The sequence below is a fragment of the Myotis davidii genome, unplaced genomic scaffold, assembly GCF_000327345.1.
Source record: "Myotis davidii unplaced genomic scaffold, ASM32734v1 scaffold390, whole genome shotgun sequence".
Taxonomy (NCBI): Eukaryota; Metazoa; Chordata; class Mammalia; order Chiroptera; family Vespertilionidae; genus Myotis; species Myotis davidii.
Genome location: NW_006282748.1, coordinates 1,005,930 through 1,015,636, shown reverse-complemented (window position 1 = coordinate 1,015,636; position 9,707 = coordinate 1,005,930). Strand labels below are relative to the sequence as shown.

The following is a 9,707-nucleotide window of genomic DNA, read 5'->3' as shown; positions in this document are numbered from 1 at the left end:
AGACCGGATGGGACCAGGTGGGTCTGAAGGTGGAGACCGGATGGGACCAGGAGGGAGGCGGGGGCTGCAAGCGGGGCGGCCCTGGGCGGTGCGGTCCAAACACATTGAACAGGAGACAGAGCCAGGCCGCCGAGGGCACTGCTGGTTTTTGTATGTTTTAACTATATTTTGAAATATCTTAAAACAACATTTCCATTTACAGTACTGTGCGCCGGTGTAGGGGAAAGGAGTTTGCCCTTTAAGTTGTATAGATTTTTTTTAACTTAGGTTTTTCCTGATACTTAAATTTTTCAGTAGGAATCTTCTTAAAATTTGAGAAAAGCTACCGAATAGGTTTGCTGGGTGGTAGATGTGAGAAAAAGACTGACAGATTGCCGGTGAGTTAAGAGTGGAGACTGGGGGTGCTTCAAGGGGAGGGGAGGAGCTGAAACGGAAGACAGGAGTAGAACAAAAACACGTGTGCTCCCTCCACCCAGGTGCAGTAGTGCCCCCTTATCCCGAGGGGATGCATACCAAGATCTCCAGTAAATGCCTGAAACCACAGATGCATATATACTGTATATATTATGTTATTATACTGTGTATGTTATTTCCTAGACATATATACCCATGATAGAGTTTAATTTATAAATTAGGCACGATAAGAGATTAACAACGATAAGCCCTGGCTGGTGTTGCTCAGTGGTTAGAGTATCGGCCCAGGTCATGGTTTGATTCTGATCAAGGGCACCTACCTGGGTTGCATGTTCACTCCCTGCCCCTGGGTCGGGGTGAGTGTGGGAGCCAACCAGTCGATTTGTCTCTCTCACATCGACGTTTCTCTCCCTCTCCCTCCCTCCCTTCCACTTTCTCTGAAAAGCAATGGAAAAAATATCCTCAGGTGATGATTAATAAAACAAAACAAACAAAAAACTAATAATAAAATAGAAGAATTATAACAATACACTGTAATAAAAGTTATGAATGTGGTCTGTCTGTCTGATAACTGCTCTAATAATTGAGGTGACTAATAATTAAGTGACTAACAGGCAGGTGGCATATACCGTGTGGATATGCTGGACAAAGGGATGATTCATGTCCCAGCCAGATGGCGTGAGATTTTATCATGCTACTCAGAACAGCACACAATTTACAACTTATGAATTGTTTATTTCAGGAATTTTTCATTTAATATTCTCCAATCACAGCGGGTAACTGAAACTATGGAAAATGAAACCTCAGTAAAAAGAGACTACTGTATGTCTTGCTTTTGTTGTACTGAATAATTGAGCATTGGCTCTAGCTTTATTCTTTCCATGTAGATATGGAATATCTGTGTGGAATTAATAAGTTGATTTGATTGTATTCACAAAGGTAAAGAGGCCTTTCCCTCTTAGCTCAGGGAATGGAGAATTTGAGCCCCATTATCATTGCTTAAGAATTAATACAAATTACAATTTATTGAGCTCCTGCTAATTATCAGACACTCCGACTTTTGCAGACACTGTCTTTTTTATCTATACAGTCATCCTAAGGATAATTATGATTATCCTATTTTGCAGATAAAGAAACAGACTCAGAGGGACTAAATGACTTGCCCAAGGTTATCTTGCTCTTACATGCAGATGTCACCCTGAGCACAGGCCATGTTGGTTTCAAGGCTGGTGGCCCTTTTCCCACAGTATACAACACAGGGGAGTCCGGAATGCTGAGAGAGGCTTCCAGATCTATGGCAGCGTCTGAAATGTTTATCTTACTTGGTTCTTGCTTATGCAAAGGATTTCAGTGCCTTCCTCTCCAGGATATTTGCTCCAGAATAACTTACCCCTGGGGAAAGGAGTTTGTTATTGTAAATAACTACTGACTTCTCACATCCTTTGTTCCACCCTCTCTCCACCTCTGCCAATCAGGCAGGTTTATATAAAGGCGGTGGTTCATTTAGACTGCAACTAATATTTCCTGGATTTTTTTTTCTTCAGACTATTGTAAGATGGAACTCAAATTATTGCTGTTTTCCACTATTATTCTTGAGCTATCTTTTGATATTTCAAGTTCAGGCTATTCCTGAAATAGTAAAACCACTTAAGTTATAACTCTTGTTACCTGTTGAAAATTTCAGGAACTTTAGGGGGAAAAAAAAGAAAAACCTAGTTAATCTGATAAAATAAAAATATACCAATTGTGTACCCTGTATTCTTGAAGAGATGGCAAATTATAATGAATTAAACATAAAGATATGATTTAAAATACTAATTAAGTTATAATTTCAATCATTGCTCACCTAACAGTGGAAAAAGTAATGAGAAAAAATAATTTCAAACTCTATCCTTTATTTCTCCTTTTTTTCCTCTTTTTTCCCCCCCATTGATTCAATAATATTTATTGAGTCCCTACCATGTGCCTGGCCTAATTTCTGCAGTCTGAAAGCTGAGCCCTAATTTTTTAATGTTCCACATATACTCAATGTCAAAATGCTAATTAAGAGCACAGATAGAATTAAAACTCCACATGATTTTTATTAATTATCAAAACCAAATAGATCAATTTATGAAAGGATGTTTGGAGAGGAAATATGATGTCTTTCAACTATCTAGATGATGTCCATAATGGACATACATATTAAGGCTCTGTGCGGGAATTTTTTTTAAAAAGCATCTTAGATTTATTTTCCATATTAACTCTCTATTCCAGATCTCTTTATACTCCAGATCTCTTTACTAGTATACTCCAGCCTCCTCCCATTTTCACCTCCTTTCTTACTCCTTCCTAGTCTTCCTCTCTAAATCCTAGATGCTCTTTATTCATCAGTGTTTCTGAATTCTTTCTTAACAATCACTGGAGCTCTATTCTTCTAAATTGCTAAAACACTTCTATAGGCTAGAACACTTCTGATGGCCCTTGAATTACACATCAACATTTTTCTTGGATTAGTAGGAGTTTATGTGCATCCTGCTTCCCATCCCCAGTGATCAATTCTTTGAGGTTAAGGTCACTGGTTTCTATTTCTTTGCCTCCTCTGTGTAGCTTAGTTTAATTTTGGAAACATTTAAATTCTTGTAAGTCTGACATGAGAGAAGAGACTAAAACATAGAAATAATTATTTTCCCAACAAGCTTTGGGTCCCTCAGATTAAGAGTGTGGAGAAAATAAAGGATGCTGATAAAAGAGACATAAAAATAGAAAAACTATTGAAAGAATGACATAAATTAGGGAGGCTAGACCAATTAGGATTTTTTTTAACGGAGTAAATGCTGACAGATGTTGAATAATATCTTCTAGTACTTTAATGATTCTCATACATAAAATGGTAAACAGTTGTTCCCTGATGATTTCAACGACAATACAAGCGCATGACTTAAAGCAGTCTAAGAAGTATTTAGGCTAGTCTCTAGTCACTCAGGTAGTGGAGAGACTTAAAATCTTAATTTTTGCTGATTCTTCAATTATGAGCTCCAGGTTAGAATGAGAATAGTCTATTTCATTAGAATATGTCAGTAATGAGAAAAAATCCATGGTTCTCAGAGGTCCTTAGTGCATCTTTCTTGGAACATCTCCTTTTTAAAGAAACTCTTCTATAAAATATACATTAATGGGAAAAAATTAGATGCTTTCTTAATGTGACCTGAGAGAGTGAGCCACCCATATTCCACATCTACCAGTAAGTTTTCTCCTGTGTTTCAGAATCTCAGAGTCAACCTTTTTCTGGTATTGTTGGCATGTGGTAGAAATAACTAGAGACCTTGAGTGTTTTCTGAGTTCACAACTTCTAACTGCATGTGCTTTAATTTTTCTAACCTCACTCATTTATTCTTATATACCTTATTAATCATCTACAGTATGGCAAAGGAGAGTCAGGAGTACAGGAGATAGACAAGATCCGTAGCCTCATAGACTATGCAACCTGTGAATGCGACTTGATTATCTCGTCTGCAGTATGGGTGTTGTAGCCTACACAGCATCATTTCCACCAAGCATCCAATGTGTTCCTCCTCCTGTTCCCTATCTCATTGACTAGAAATTGCTTAATCATAGCATGTACAACCGGATGGTCTCCAAGTCTTGGTCACTCCAAATTCCTTCTATTTCTTAAGCCTATTCCTCTCTCCCCACTCCATAGACCTTGTCTCCTTATCCCTGAGTCCTGCAGCAGATTCTGCATTTTTAGTTCCCTTCCACCTAATTGGCTCACTGTTGCCACAGCAAACATTCTAAATAGAAAATGAGTTTATCCGTTGGGATGCTTTGGAATGCAAAATAAAACGGCAGACCCAACTCAGGATGGCAGTAGGGGTTTTGGGGTTTTTTTTTCCAAAAGAACTCTAGTGGGAGGTTATAGAATGGGCAATGTAGGCGTCAACCACCCAAGGCCCAAGGCACTTGGTTTTTTCCATCATTCCCTTTTGCCATTCTTAGCATGTTGATTTCTGCCCTCAGGCTTAATCTTGGTCCCGAGATGGCTGCACAGAAATTCTCACACATTGTGCAAAAACAGAAGAAAGAATGTCCACAATGGATATCCTTTTTTAAGAGTGAAGAAATCTCTTCCAGGAGCTTCAAAGCAGATTTCTCCTCAGTCTCATTGGCCAAAATTGTGACACAAGTCCATGGCCAAATCAGGCAATGGCAATGGGGGAGAATTACCAAGATGGGCTTATATTGATCAAATTTTACTTCCCGGGGATAGAGTAGGGCCCAGTCCCTACTGAAAATGTAGCCTTTTAATGTATAAGAAAAATTGGGATTCTTTAGGAAGAAGGTGTGGATTTTCATTATGTCAGCCACTAGGCCATTCAGCTGCATCTCTTCTCCTTTTAAAAAAAATCCTTCAATATTTCCCTTTTGTCCCCAGGGTGCCATACCTTTACTTAGCAAGGAATTCAAGGCTCTTCTTCTTCCATCCTCTGGCTAGTGTGCAGCCTCCTCTTTCATGGCCCCTCCACTCCTTCCTCCGTCTCTCATTCGTACAGGTCTAACCAAAATTCCTGGCACACCCTGTGTTCTCACACTAACTCGCTATTGGGCCTGCCCTACTCTGTGTTCTTCACCAGTTAATTCCTACTTATCCATGATTCAGCTTCTTGTTCTCCTCCTCTCACAAATCTTTGATCTCTAGCAGTCTGGGTTAAGTGTCCCTTGAGTATTCCTATGCCCTGTGCTCACCTCTCCTCATGGCACTTCCTCTTTTCTTATCATTGTGATTGATTATGAATTCCTCAGAATTCTTCGTGCCTGGAAGAAGGGCCTGGCCCTTGAAAAAATGTCCATGAATCAAATGCTGAACAAGTAGGGTCTAAGTGTATAGGAAAAGTATGATACTGGAAAGTTTGTAAACCGTAATGCCATAACCATAGTTATGATTACTTTATTAATAATTGCTTCATTGAGCTGTTCTCATTCCTTACATATTGAATTGTTTTTGAATCACATTTTAATTTTTTTCATCTTTCCTGTAATAGTTCAGACTCCATATTGAAGTAGCAAATATGCAGATTACTCTCACATAGTTTCCATCTTGCTTATTTTTGTCCAGTACCTCATATGGCATTAAGCAGAACCAAATTAAAATGTTCCATTTGTACATTTCCAAATGCCTTTCTTCTAAAATGTTCCAAGAAGGGAAGATCAGGACACAAGTAGGAATAGCAATACAAAGGAAACTGAAGGTTCCGCCTCTGGACCCAGGAATCATGTTTTCTCATCAAAAGATAGAATAGTGTAACCCAGCAGCTCCACGTCCCTGTTGTCCCTAATTGAACGATGCCTCCTTTATGGTGAAAACACTCTGTGCCAGTGATGTTTGGAGAGATTGGTGCTGCATGGTGAGCAGACTTCACCCCACAATGAACATGAAATGTCACTCTCCAGTTTCAACTGTAGCCCTCATTTAAGTAGGCAGACAATTTCATACAACTAACAAGCATGTCTTGAGTGCTTACTATAAACCAGGCACTCTAGACACTGAAGATAGGATATGAAAAAGACTGACCAGTTCTCTGCCATGTGGAGTTTACATTGCAGTGGTGGAGGTTGGGTATCCTGTCCAAAGCATACCAGGCTCAGGCCCTGTAGTATGACTATAGCCTCAAAGGAAAGATCATTGTTTATGCTATTGGGCAATTAGTCATCCACTGCTTCATCCACTGAAGTCTTTTTTATACTGTGATTTAAAGCACACATTTCACTTTAAATTTAATACACTTTGTATTTTACCTCCTTAAACTGGATTGAGGACCAAGAGAGTATTTTATTCATGCTTATATACCCACAACACTCAATATCTGGCACACATTAGGTATCCAGTAAATGTTTGCTGATTATAAGTATTGATTTGAAAATTAACACAAAAAAAGTAAAAAGACTGTTTTTGGTACAGTATCAGGATAACACACACAGAATAACTGCAGGAGCTCATAGGATGGAAGACAGGAAAGTTCTATGTTCAAATATATCAATGGTTTTTTTTGCATTCCTGGGGACAGAAATAATATGAACAAAGGCAGGCGTCCCCATTGGGGGTGGTCGGGAGAATTACTTGACTGGGCAGAAGACTCATCTTGGAGAGCAGTGGTTGGGAAGAACAGTTGACTTTCTCTGGGGCAGAGAAAGAAGAGCCATAAATTTAAGGTGGAAAACTCTTGTAGTCGATGCAGAGTCACTAGAACTTGAGGAGGAAAAGAACTTGATGAGAGAAGTGTTTTTAGAAGGGAGTGCATGAAGCTCATGCCAGACGCTACCCCATCACACTGAAGAAGAAGGCTCAAAGTGAGAGGACCTGGAGAGAAAGGGGGGCTTGAGAAAGTAGCATTTTGAAATAATTACTTTACAAAGTCAGAGGCTAACACTAAATTATTGCTTTATTTTCTGCACTGTAAGATTCAAAAAATACAATGACTTAATTTCTCTATCTACTATTTCCCATACCTTCTAATAATGTAGCCTAAAGCGTTTCACAATTAGATCTTCTGATTCCCCTTCCTATGCCTTTGACTTTCCATCCGTTTCACTTGGTATTTTACAAATACTTTAATTGACTCCTTATGTAACACTTCATTCAACTATGTTATATATAAATTATGAAAGACACAAAAGTGAAATATGGCCTTTTTTTCCCAGGAGCTCACAAATTTGGTTTACTTAATAATCACAGAAACAATAGGAAAGACTTCATCATGGAAAAGTGAATAAAGCTGCATTGAAATTTCTAAGAAAAATATCCAAAATGCTTAAAAATCAAAGGATGTCAAAATAGGTTTCTTCCTGTTAGCTAGCTATGTGAACTTTGTCTATACCAACATTAAGTGACTAGAGAATATAGGATTCAATATAACCTGTTTTATTACATTAGGTTATTGTAGAATATAGTTTTAAAAATCATTACAGAAAATTTTAAACATGTTGAAAAGTAGAGAGAATAGTCTAATGAATTCTCATTTACTCATCAGTCAGCTTCAGGAATTTTTCATTCATTGGCAATTTTTTGTTCTTCATTTTGTTTGTGTGATTTATCACATTAGTCAATTTGCAGATATTGAACCAACCTTGCATCCAGGAATAAAGCCCACTTGATCATTTTAATGGATTGCTGAATTCGGTTTGATAATATTTTGTTGAAGATTTTTACAGCTATGTTCATCAAGAATATTGGCCTATAATTTTATTTCTCTCTAGTGTCTTTACCTGGTTTTGGAATCAGGAAAATGCTGGTCTTCTAAAACAAGCTTAGGATTCTTCTGTCCTCTTGAATTTTTTGGAATAGTTTGAGAAGGATAGGTATGGATTCTTTGATTGTTTGGCAAAATTCACCTGTGAAGCCATCTGGTCCAAGACTTTTGTTTGTAAGAAGGTTTTTAATTACTGTTTTGATTTCGTTGGCTGATCTGTCTGTTCAGATTTCGGTCTGTTCTGTTTCTTTTTGATTCAGTCTTTGAAAATTGTATGTTTCTAGGAATTTATCCATTTCTTCTGATTGCCCAGTTTGTTCATATATGTATTGTTTATAATGTGTTTTAATAATCCTTTGTATTTCTCTAGTGTCAGTTGTTACTTCTCTTTTATTTGTGATTTTATTTATTTGAGTCTCTTTTTTTTTTTCTCCTGGACTTTGTCGTTAAGGGTTTATCAATCTTGTTTCTCTTTTCAAAGAACCAGCCCTTGGTTTATTGATCTTTTGTACTGTTTCTTTAGACACTATTTTGTTTATTTTCACTCTATTTCCTTTCTTCTACTTACCTTGGATTTTGTTGTTTTCCTAGTTCCTTTAGGTGTAAGGATACATGTATATTTGAAATTTTTCTCGTTTCTTGAGGTAGGCCTGTATTGCTATGCATTTCCCTCTTAGACTGTGTTTGCTGTGTCTCATAGATTTGGGGCTGGTGTGTTTTCATTTGCAATTTTCTCAAGGTATCTTTTGATTTCCTCCTTGATTTCATTGGTAACTCATTGATTGTTTATTAACCTGTTATTTCGCCTCCATGTATTTGGTGATTTTTTCTTGTAATTGATTTCTATATTTATAGCATTGTGGTTGGAGAAGATGCTTGATATGATTTCAGTCTTATTAAATTTACTGGGACTTGTTTTGCGTCCTAACATGTGATCTATCCTGGAAAATGTTCCATGTGCACTTGAAAAAATGTATGATCTGCTGCTTTACAGTGAAAAGCTCTGAAAATACAATTAAGTCCATATGGACTACTGTGTCATTTAAGGTTGCTGTTTCATTGTTGATTTTCTGTTGGGAAGATCTATCCACTGATATTAATGGGGTGATAAAGTCCCTTACAATGACTGTATTACTATTGATTTTTCCTTTATATCTATCAACATTTATTTATATATTTAGGTGAATAAATGTTTACAAGGGTTATATCCAGGGTTAGATCTTAATGGATTGATCCCTTTATCATTGTGTGACATCTTTCCTTGTCCCTTATTGTAGCCTTTGTTTTAAAGTCTGTGTTGTCTGATACAAGTATCGTTATCTAAGCTTTTTGTTTGTTTTCATTTTGTATGAAATATTTTTTCCATCCCTTTACTTTCAGTCTATATGTGTCTTTCAATCTGAAGTGCATCTCTCGTAGATAAGAACATATATGAGTTTTGTTTTCTTTTCAGCTAGCCTTTGTATTTTGATTGAAGCATTTAAGCCATTTACATTTAAAGTTATTATGATAGGTATGCATTTATTACCATTTTATTATACACTAGAGGCCTGTTGCACGGATTCGTGTACCGGTTGGGTCCCTCGGCCTGGCCTGTGGGGATCAGGCAGAAACCAGCTCTCTGACATCCCCCAAGGGGTTCCAGATTGTGAGAGAGTGGTTCTCGGGTGACACACCCTGGAATCAGGCTCCCTCCTCTCTGGTTCTGGGTGCGTCACCCGAGAACTGCCGCTGTCAAGTAACCATTACAGCTTGGCAGCTCCTGCATTGAGCAGATTCCCCCTGGTGGTCAGTGCACATCATAGCTACTGGCCAATTGGCCAGTCGGTCAGTCACTTAGACTTTTATATAGATAGACTAGGGGCCCGGTGCACAAAATTCGTGCACTGGGTGGGGGGAGTGTCCCTCAACCCAGCCTGCCCCCTATACCATACTGGGAGCCCTCAGGCGTTGCCCCCCATCACCCTCCAATCGCAGGCCTGGGCAGGGGACTCTCATTTCCCCCCATCACTGGTTCTGCTCCCAGCCCAGGCCTGATGCCTCTGGCCCAGGCGTAAGGCCTGGGCA

At 38.4% G+C, this 9,707-nt stretch overlaps 1 protein-coding gene across 1 annotated transcript in view; it reads left to right on the top strand.

The window, feature by feature from the left end:
• The window catches only part of CPQ (carboxypeptidase Q), a 274,252-nt gene that overhangs the window by 208,944 nt on the left and 55,601 nt on the right, over positions 1-9,707 (top strand). The window lies entirely within an intron of this gene.